The sequence below is a fragment of the Pogoniulus pusillus genome, chromosome 23 (genome assembly GCF_015220805.1).
Source record: "Pogoniulus pusillus isolate bPogPus1 chromosome 23, bPogPus1.pri, whole genome shotgun sequence".
In the NCBI taxonomy this organism is placed as follows: Eukaryota; Metazoa; Chordata; class Aves; order Piciformes; family Lybiidae; genus Pogoniulus; species Pogoniulus pusillus.
The window spans coordinates 978,206-986,860 of record NC_087286.1 but is presented as its reverse complement, the minus strand read 5'-3'; positions in this window follow the sequence as shown (position 1 = coordinate 986,860).

Sequence of the window (8,655 nt, the reverse complement as noted above, 5' to 3'; positions counted from 1 at the left end):
GCCTGGCCAGGCTGGCTGGGCCAAGGCCAGGTGTGTGAGATTGATCAAAGCCAAGGGCTGAGTCCTGCACTTGGGTCACAACAACCCCATGAATGCTCCAGGCTTGGGGCAGAGTGATTGAAACTGCCTGGCTGAGAAAGACCTGAAGGTTTTGGTTGACAGCAGCTGAAGATGAGCCAGGGTGTGCCCAGGTGGGCAAGGGCACCAGCAGCTGAAGATGAGCCAGGGTGTGCCCAGGTGGGCAAGGGCACCAGCAGCTGAAGATGAGCCAGGGTGTGCCCAGGTGGGCAAGGGCACCAGCAGCCTGGCCTGCACCAGCAGGAAATGATTGTTCTCCTGGGCTGGGCACTGGTGAGGCCACAACTTGAGTCCTGGGTTCAGTTTTGGGGTACTCACTACAAGAAGGACATTGAGGAGCTGGAGCAGGTCCAGAGAAGGGCAACAAAGCTGCTGAAGGGTCTGGGGAACAGGGCTGGGGAGGAGCAGCTGAGGGAGCTGGAAGGGTTCCTCCTGGAGAAGAGGAGGCTGAGGGCAGACCTCATTGCTCTCTACAGCTCCCTGAGAGGAGGTTGGAACCAGGTGGGGAATAGGTCTGCTCCCTGGGAACAAGGGGCAGGAGAAGAAATGGCCTCAGGTTGCCCCAGGGAAGGTTTAGGCTGGATACCAGAAGAAACTGCTTCCCTGAAAGGGTTCTCAACCACCGGCGCAGGCTGCCAAGGAGCATGGTTGGATGCCCATGCCTGGAGGTGCTTCCCAGAGGCAGAGCTGTGGTGCTGAGGGCCATGGCTTAGCCCCAGCCTTGTTGGAGCTAGAGCATGGTTGGACTGGGTGAGCTCAAAGAGCTTCTCCCATGCACAGATTCTGTGGTCCTATGAGGTACTTGACACAGTACAGCTCCTCCCTTTGTGTTCTCACCTCCTTCTCACCCCCAGTATTACGTCCAGTGGCATTTGCCTTTGTTTGATGTTCCACCCTGAACCATTGTGTTGTCTCCTTCAGTGCTCATACCACTGTTACTGCTTGATTCATTCCTGGGAAGGTCTCTTCTTCCTCTGTGGCATTTTGTCCTTTCAGTCTGCCAGGAAAATTCACTACACCTCTTTTCACAGAGGCAGCTGAAAATCCTCCCTTCGTGTTGACCCCTTTCTGCCAGGCTCTATGAGTTCCTTGGGTCTGTGGCACTTTGGTGTCTGCAGTGCATTCTGCTAAAGCCCCACAGGCTGCTGACATGGTAGGGATGCATAAGGCAGAATGCAAGGACAGGAGACTCACAGGGAGCCTCCAGGCTGAAAATGGATTCATGCAGAGGAGAGGCTTGGCCATACCTAGGAGAGGTCGGAGGCTAATGCTGTGTTGTGTGGAAATGATTTCGTGTTCAAGACTTCTCACAGCTGCTGCCTGCTGTATAGCTATGACCACAGGATCCCAGGATGGCAGGGGCTGGAAGGGACCTCAGGAGATCTTCCAGTCCAGCCCCCTGCCACAGCAGGTCCAGAGAACCTAATGCAGGTCACACAGGAACACATCCAGACAGGGCTGGAAAGGCTCCAGAGGAGACTGCACAACCTCTCTGGGCAGCCTGTGCCAGGGCTCTGGCACCCTCACAGTTGAGAAGTTCTTCCTCATGCTGAGCTGCAGCTTCCTGTGCTGCAGTTCCCATCCCTTGGCCCTTGTCCTGTGGCAGGGCTCAAGTGAGCAGAGGCTGTGCCTGTGCCTTCCTTGCTGACCCTCAGCTCTTGACAGACATTGCTGAGGTCCCCTCTCAGCCTTCTCCTCTGCAGCCTAAGCAGCCCCAGGGCTCAGCTTCTCCTCCTCAGGCAGTGCTGCTGTCCCTCCAGCATCCTTGTAGCCCTCTGCTGGACTCTCCCCAGCAGATCCCTGTCCCTCCTTAACTGGGGAGCCCAGAGCTGGATGCACTACTCCATGTGGGGCCTCAGCAGGGCAGAGTAGAGGGGGAGGAGAACCTCCCTGGATCTGCTGGACTCACTCTTCTGAACGCCCCCCAGGACCCCCCTCTGTGTGCTGCTTTCTGCCGCGTGCCCTGGATGCAGTTATGGGCAAGCCTCTCCAGAGTGTCGCTCTGCTGAGCCAGGGCACTCATGAGGGACACAAGTGTGAAGCCTCTGAGCCATCTTGAGCTGTCTGGCTCACAGCACATGGAGCTCAGCGTGGACAAAGAACAGGCAGCAGCTCTGCACACAGGGCAGCAGCCTGGGGCATGCCTGCCAGCATGTGCTGCCCAGGGAAGCACTGTGGGACAGCGCTGGGCTCCTCAGCCTCGCTCCTGCCAATGGGGCAAGGTACAAGGGTGTGGTTAGGGGCCTGAGACAGGCAGGCAGGAGGAGACACCAGGAGAACTGGGGCTTCCTAAGGCTGGGAAAGAGAAGGCTGTCCTGAGGGTCACTGTGCTGACCAACGGCAGGCGTGAGGGACACAAGGGCCAAGATGCAAAGCTCCCACCAGGGGAGGAGATGTGGGGCAAGGGAGGCCATGAGCAGGTTCCCTCAGGTGAGGTTTGTGCCAGAAGATGAACTCCTGCTTCCTCCCCACAGGAGGCTGCCGCGGCGCGGTAGGGGCTGGGCGCCTGGGCACAGCTGCCTGCGCCTGGCCCCCAGGCAGCCCAGCTCCACCCCGAGCAGGATGCGACCTGCGCCTGCTGCAAGCACCGAAGGGAGCCTGTTCGCCGCCCCCGGGCCGCTAGAGGGTGCGGAAGCTCTGGCGATAGCTGCAGGAGAGCTGCTGCCTGGAGCCAGCTCAGTGCGAGGCAGCCGCAGCGCAGTGCTGCGGTGAAGGCAGGAAGGGTCAGGGAGCTTTGCTGATTTGCAGCCGCTCAGCATCTGCTCCGCAGCAGCAAAGCGAAGGGTTCCTCACGGATGGCTTCCCACGGCAGCCCTGGCCTGGCCCTGCTTTAGGGACTGCTGCCGCTTGCACTGGCAGCTCCCACCCTGAGCACAGCACACAAACTGCTGTGTTAGTGAGGGCTCTTTCCTCCTTTCCACCTGCAAAGTGATGCTGGCAGCTTGGATTGCTTCCACCCTTGTCCTTTATGGCTAGAGAATAAAGACTGCTAAAATCGCCTGCCCCTCCTGAGGAAAAGGGCCTGTGGGAGGAGGTCTGAGGTGATGAAAAGCTCAACATGAGCCTGCCCTGTGAGTGCAAGAGCAGTGTGGGCAGTGGCCCCTTGGCTCTGCTCTCCTCACACCCCACCTGCAGTCCTGGGGGCAGTTCTGGAGCCCCAGCACAAGCAGGACATGGAAGTGTTGGAGCCAGTGCAGAGGAGGCCACCAAGATGCTGAGAGGGCTGCAGCAGCTCTGCTGTGAGCACAGGCTGAAAGAGTTGGGGCTCTGCAGCCTGGAGAAGAGAAGGCTTCCAGGAGACCTTGGAGTGGCCTTGCAGGATCTGAAGGGGGCTGCAGAAGGACTGGGCAGGGACTATTGACAAGGTCTGGTGATGACAGGTCAAGGAGGAATGGGTTTGAAGTGGCAGAGGGGAGATTGAAAGTGGCTGTTAGGAAGAAGTTGTTTGCAGTGAGGGTGGTGAGACACTGGCAGGGGTTGCCCAGGGGGGCTGTGGAGCACAGAAGCACAGAATGTGTGAATCTTCTGTGCTTCTGTGCTCCACAACCTCCCTGGAGGTGTTCAAGGACAGGTTGGATGAAGCCTTGAGCAACCTGTTCTAGTGGGAGGTGTCCCTGCCTATGGCAGGGGGTTGGAACTGGCTGAGCTTTGAGCTCCCTTCCAGCCCAAACCATTCTATGACTCCTCCTGCCATTCACAGCTGCAGGAGGTGACTGTGGTCTAGAAGTCTCTGGATGACCTCAGAACATCTCCTCGACACCACATTCCTCTCTTAGTTAAAAACTGTCACTCAACACCACCAACCTGTGCTGGCTAACCCAAACTATTCCTAAGACAAAACACTTGGAATGATTTATGTTCCTCTTGGACCATGGGCCAAAACTGCAAGGACTAGAAAGGGGTTTATGTGAGATGTTGCCACGAGGTGGAAAGAAGGAAGTTGCCCTGGTCTGGGTAAATTCCATTATCTTTGGGTTTTGTGAAATTACCAATTCCAGAAAGGTCTGAAGTTATTTTTGTCCTTACTTCCCTTCTGCCTCTTTGAAATACACTAAATAGCTTTTGGTCCCAGGGGCCCCAGAACTGGGCACAGTGCTCTGGGTGGGGTCTGAGCAGACTGGAGCAGAGAGGCAGAATCCCCTCCCTGGCCCTGCTGCCCACACTGCTCTTGCTGCAGCCCAGGCTCTGGTTGGCTCTCTGGGTGCCAGAGCACACTGCTGGCTCCTGTTGAGCTTCTCATCCACCAGCACCCCCAAGTCCCTCTCCCCAGGGCTGCTCTCCAGCCAGGCACTGCCCAGCCTGTATCAGCACCTGGGATTGCCCTTACCCAGCTGCAGGACATTATACTTGGTCTTGCTGAACCTCATGAGGTTGGCTTGAGTCCAGCTCTGCAGCCTGCCCAGGTCCCTCTGGCTGGATCCTTGCCTTTAACTGTCAGCCACACCACACAGCTTGTGTTGTCAGCAAACTTGCTGAGGGTGCACCTGATGCCACTGCCCATGGCACTGAAGATGTCAAACAAGACTGGTTTTAGCATTGATCCCTGCGAGACTCCACTTGTCACTGCCTCCACTGGGACATGGAGCCACTGTTGTCTGTGGGTGCAGCTGCCAAGCCAGTTTTTAATCCACTGAGGTGTCCATCACTGAAGCCATGTTTTCCCAGCCTGGAGACCAGGATGTTCTGTGGGACAGTGCTGAAGGCTTTGCTCAGGTCCAGGTAGATGATGTCAGTTGCTTTCCTCTCATCTGTTGATGTCATAGAAGGCCACCAGGTTTGTCAGGCAAGACTTGCCCTTGGTGAAGCTGTACTGGTTGTACACCATCACCTCTTTGTTGTTCTTCTGTCTCAGCAGTGCCTCCAGGAGGATCTGCTCCGTGATCTTAAGAGGGCAGAGAGGTGATGCTGGCTGGCCTAGAGTTCCCTGGCTCCTCCTTCCTTCCCTTGTTGACAGTGGGGCTATGACCTGCTCTTGGGAAACTACTGCAAAGTAATGCTCCATCATTTTCCAGCAGTCCTGTCTCACTGGAGAGCTCCCAGGAGACTGGAAACTGCCAACGTGGTCCCCATCCACAAGAAGGGTGGGATGGAGGAACCTGGGAACTACAGACCTGTCAGCCTGACCTCAGTGCCAGGGAAACTGATGGAGCAGGTTAGCTTGGGGGTGATAAGAGCGCACCTGAGGGATGGCAAAGGGCTCAGGTCCAGCCAGCATGGGTTTAGGAAGGGCAGATCCTGCCTTTCTAACCTGATCTCCTTCTATGATCAGGTGACTGCTTGGTGGATGTGGGGAGGCCTGTGGATGTGCTCTGTCTGGACTTCAGCAAGGCCTTTGACACTGTCCCCCACAGCAAACTGCTGGCTAAGCTGTCAGCCCATGGCTTGGATGGCAACACTCTGTGCTGGGTTAGGAACTGGCTGGAGGGCCGGACCCAGAGAGTGGTGGTGAATGGTGCCACATCCAGCTGGCAGCTGTCACTAGTGGTGTCCCTCAGGGACCAGTGCTGGGCCCCATCCTCTTTAACAGCTTCATAGATGACCTGGATGAGGGCATGGAGTCAGTCATCAGCAAGTGTGCAGATGACACCAAGCTGGGGGCAGATGTGGCTGGGTTGGAGGGCAGAAGGGCTCTGCAGCAGGATCTTGACCACCTGGACAGATGGGCAGAGTCCAAGGGGATGGTGTTCAATAGCTCCAAGTGCAGGGTGCTGCACTTTGGCTACAACAACCCCATGCAGAGATACAGGCTGGGGTCAGAGTGGCTGAGAACAGCCAGACAGAGAGGGATCTGGGGGTGCTGATTGATACCCACCTGAACATGAGCCAGCAGTGTGCCCAGGTGGCCAAGAGAGCCAGTGGCATCCTGGCCTGCATCAGGAATGGTGTGGTCGGCAGGAGCAGGGAGGTCATTCTGCCTCTGTACTCTGCACTGGTTAGACCACACCTTGAGTGCTGTGTTCAGTTCTGGGCCCCCCAGTTTAGGAGGGACATTGAGATGCTTGAGCGTGTCCAGAGAAGGGCAACGAGGCTGGGGAGAGGCCTTGAGCACAGCCCTACGAGGAGAGGCTGAGGGAGCTGGGATTGGTTAGCCTGGAGAAGAGGAGGCTCAGGGCAGACCTCATTGCTGTCTACAACTACCTGAGAGGTGGTTGTGGCCAGGAGGAGGTTGCTCTCTTCTCTCAGGTGGCCAGCACCAGAACAAGAGGACACAGCCTCAGGCTGTGCCAGGGGAAATTTAGGCTGGAGGTGAGGAGAAAGTTCTTCCCTGAGAGAGTCATTGGACACTGGAATGGGCTGCCCGGGGAGGTGGTGGAGTCGCCGTCCCTGGAGCTGTTCAAGGCAGGATTGGACGTGGCACTTGGTGCCATGGTCTAGCCTTGAGCTCTGTGGTAAAGGGTTGGACTTGATGATCTGTGAGGTCTCTTCCAATCTTGGTGATACTGTGACACTGTGAGAAAGCTGCTTCCTCGGCACAGCAGTGGCACTGCTGCTGACTGCTGCTGAGAACTGCCCACAGAGAAATCCACAGGACTGTGGCAACTCTCACCTCAGTGGCTGGCTGTGGAAAACAGAGGAGACAGGCTGACAGCCAAGTGTCTTGTTGGGCCCCTGGAAAGGGCTGGAGTTGAAATGGTTTGTGTTCAGTTGTGTGAAACTGGTGGTGCCAGAGCCTGTTCTGCTCTGCGACACATGCTGCACCCCTAGCTGCTGCTCTGCAGGCCAGCGTGGTGCACAGCACCCGGGCACACGCTTCAGATCAAACCCTCTCTCCATCACCTCTCCCTCTCTCCCCTGTGAAACTCTGCTGCCCTCACTGCCACCACCTATGGACAGAGCAAACGAGGGCAGCTCTTCCCTTCCCTTGACATCTTCAATCTGGAGCAGCGCAGCCCAGAGCACAGCTGAGGAGCTTGTCTGGAGCTGTGAAGTTAGGTTTGTGCTACACTGGGGTCACACGAGGAAAGAGGAACATATTGGGGTTGGCACCTCCTCATGTGACATTGCCAAAGTGATGTGCAGCTTGGTGTGGCAGCAGTTTTACTGAGCTGTGTGTATTTCAGTGGAGAAAGCTGTTCTCCTCACGGCTGCTGCCCTCTGTGGAAGCCTGCCTTGGGATTGGGCTGCTGCTTGCCTGCGTTCTCCCTGCCCAGCAGAAGTGGCGAATGGAGACCTGGGCTAGAAAAGAATCGATGGAGCAAGGGAGAGGCTGCCAGGTGCCCGTCTGACAGAGCTCCTACAGGGCAGGTCCTGCTGGGACAGAGCTCCTACAGGGCAGGTCCTGCTATGACAGAGCTCCTACAGGGCAGGTCCTGCTATGACAGAGCTCCTGACAGGGCAGGTCCCTGCTGTGACAGAGCTCCCGTTTTGGGCAGTCCACACTTTTGGACAGCTCCTACCTTTTGCAGGGCTCTCAGTTTAGCTCTCTCCCTGCCTGTGGACTGTACCCTGCAACTTTTGCACCACTCTGTGCAAGCTGGGCAAGCCCTGGGGTGAGTTGGAGGGAGCTGCTGGCAGCACCTGGCCCCAGCTCCTCACGGAGCACAGCGCAGCTGATTTGCTGTCTGCCATTCCCAGCTGGGCAGACCCCAGCAGTTTGCTCTCCCCTGCTGCTGCTGAGGCAGTGTCGCTTCCACGATCATCCCACTTGTGGAAGAAGTGCTTGAGACACTTCTGACTTTGGCAGCTTTTCCACCTGCTTGGACTTTAGCCATTTGGATCCATGATTGGACATTGCCTGCAGCATCAGGAGGCAGCCAAGCTGCAGAGGAATCCAGCAAGGGATCATCTCCAATCTCCTATCTCACCTCCATGAGTAAAGCCTGCTGCTGCCTTAATTCCCTCCTCAGCCTGATGGATAGTGGGGTCAAGCTGTGTTTGTAGCTTAGCCTCTTCCATTTTCTGCCTTCCTAAATCTCTGTATTTGCCCATGTCCTTTGAAGACCTGCTGGCTGAGTTAGAGCCTGGAAGTGAACCAGGCCAGTTCTGTATGTAGTTTAGGGCAGAGTTTTCAGGAAAAGAAAATAATTCTAATTTTATAATTCCTGACTCGACCACATTCATTCCCTGCCTCACAAGAGAGGGACAAGAGGTTGTGACCAGGAGAGGGACACTCCAGCCCAGTGTAAGGGCTGAGAGCAGACAGATGTTGGCATAGGTCAAAACTTGCCTGATCGCTGCCTTCAGCATCTGGGTCTGGATGGATCTGTGCTGAGCAGGGCGTTGATGTTCTCCCGTGGCTCCTTCCAACCTAATGATTCTTTGTAAGCACTTCATGGGATGGTAGCCATTGAATGCATGTTGGCTAAGGCAGGCTATGGGCTGAGTCAGGAGAAATCTGTCCCTGCTCATGTTTAGAAAGAAGAAGGCTGACAAAGTTTCGTTTTAAAGGGGACAACATAAAGATGAAAGAACCAAAGTGAAAGGAGAAGAAGTGAGTTGTGGGTTTCCATTTGCACAGGATGTTACTGGAGCCTTACAAGTGCATGACCAGTGCCACAGAGAATCACAGAATCAACCAGGTTGGAAGAGACCTCCCAGATCATCCAATTTACCTCCTCTGTGTCTTCTCAAGATTTT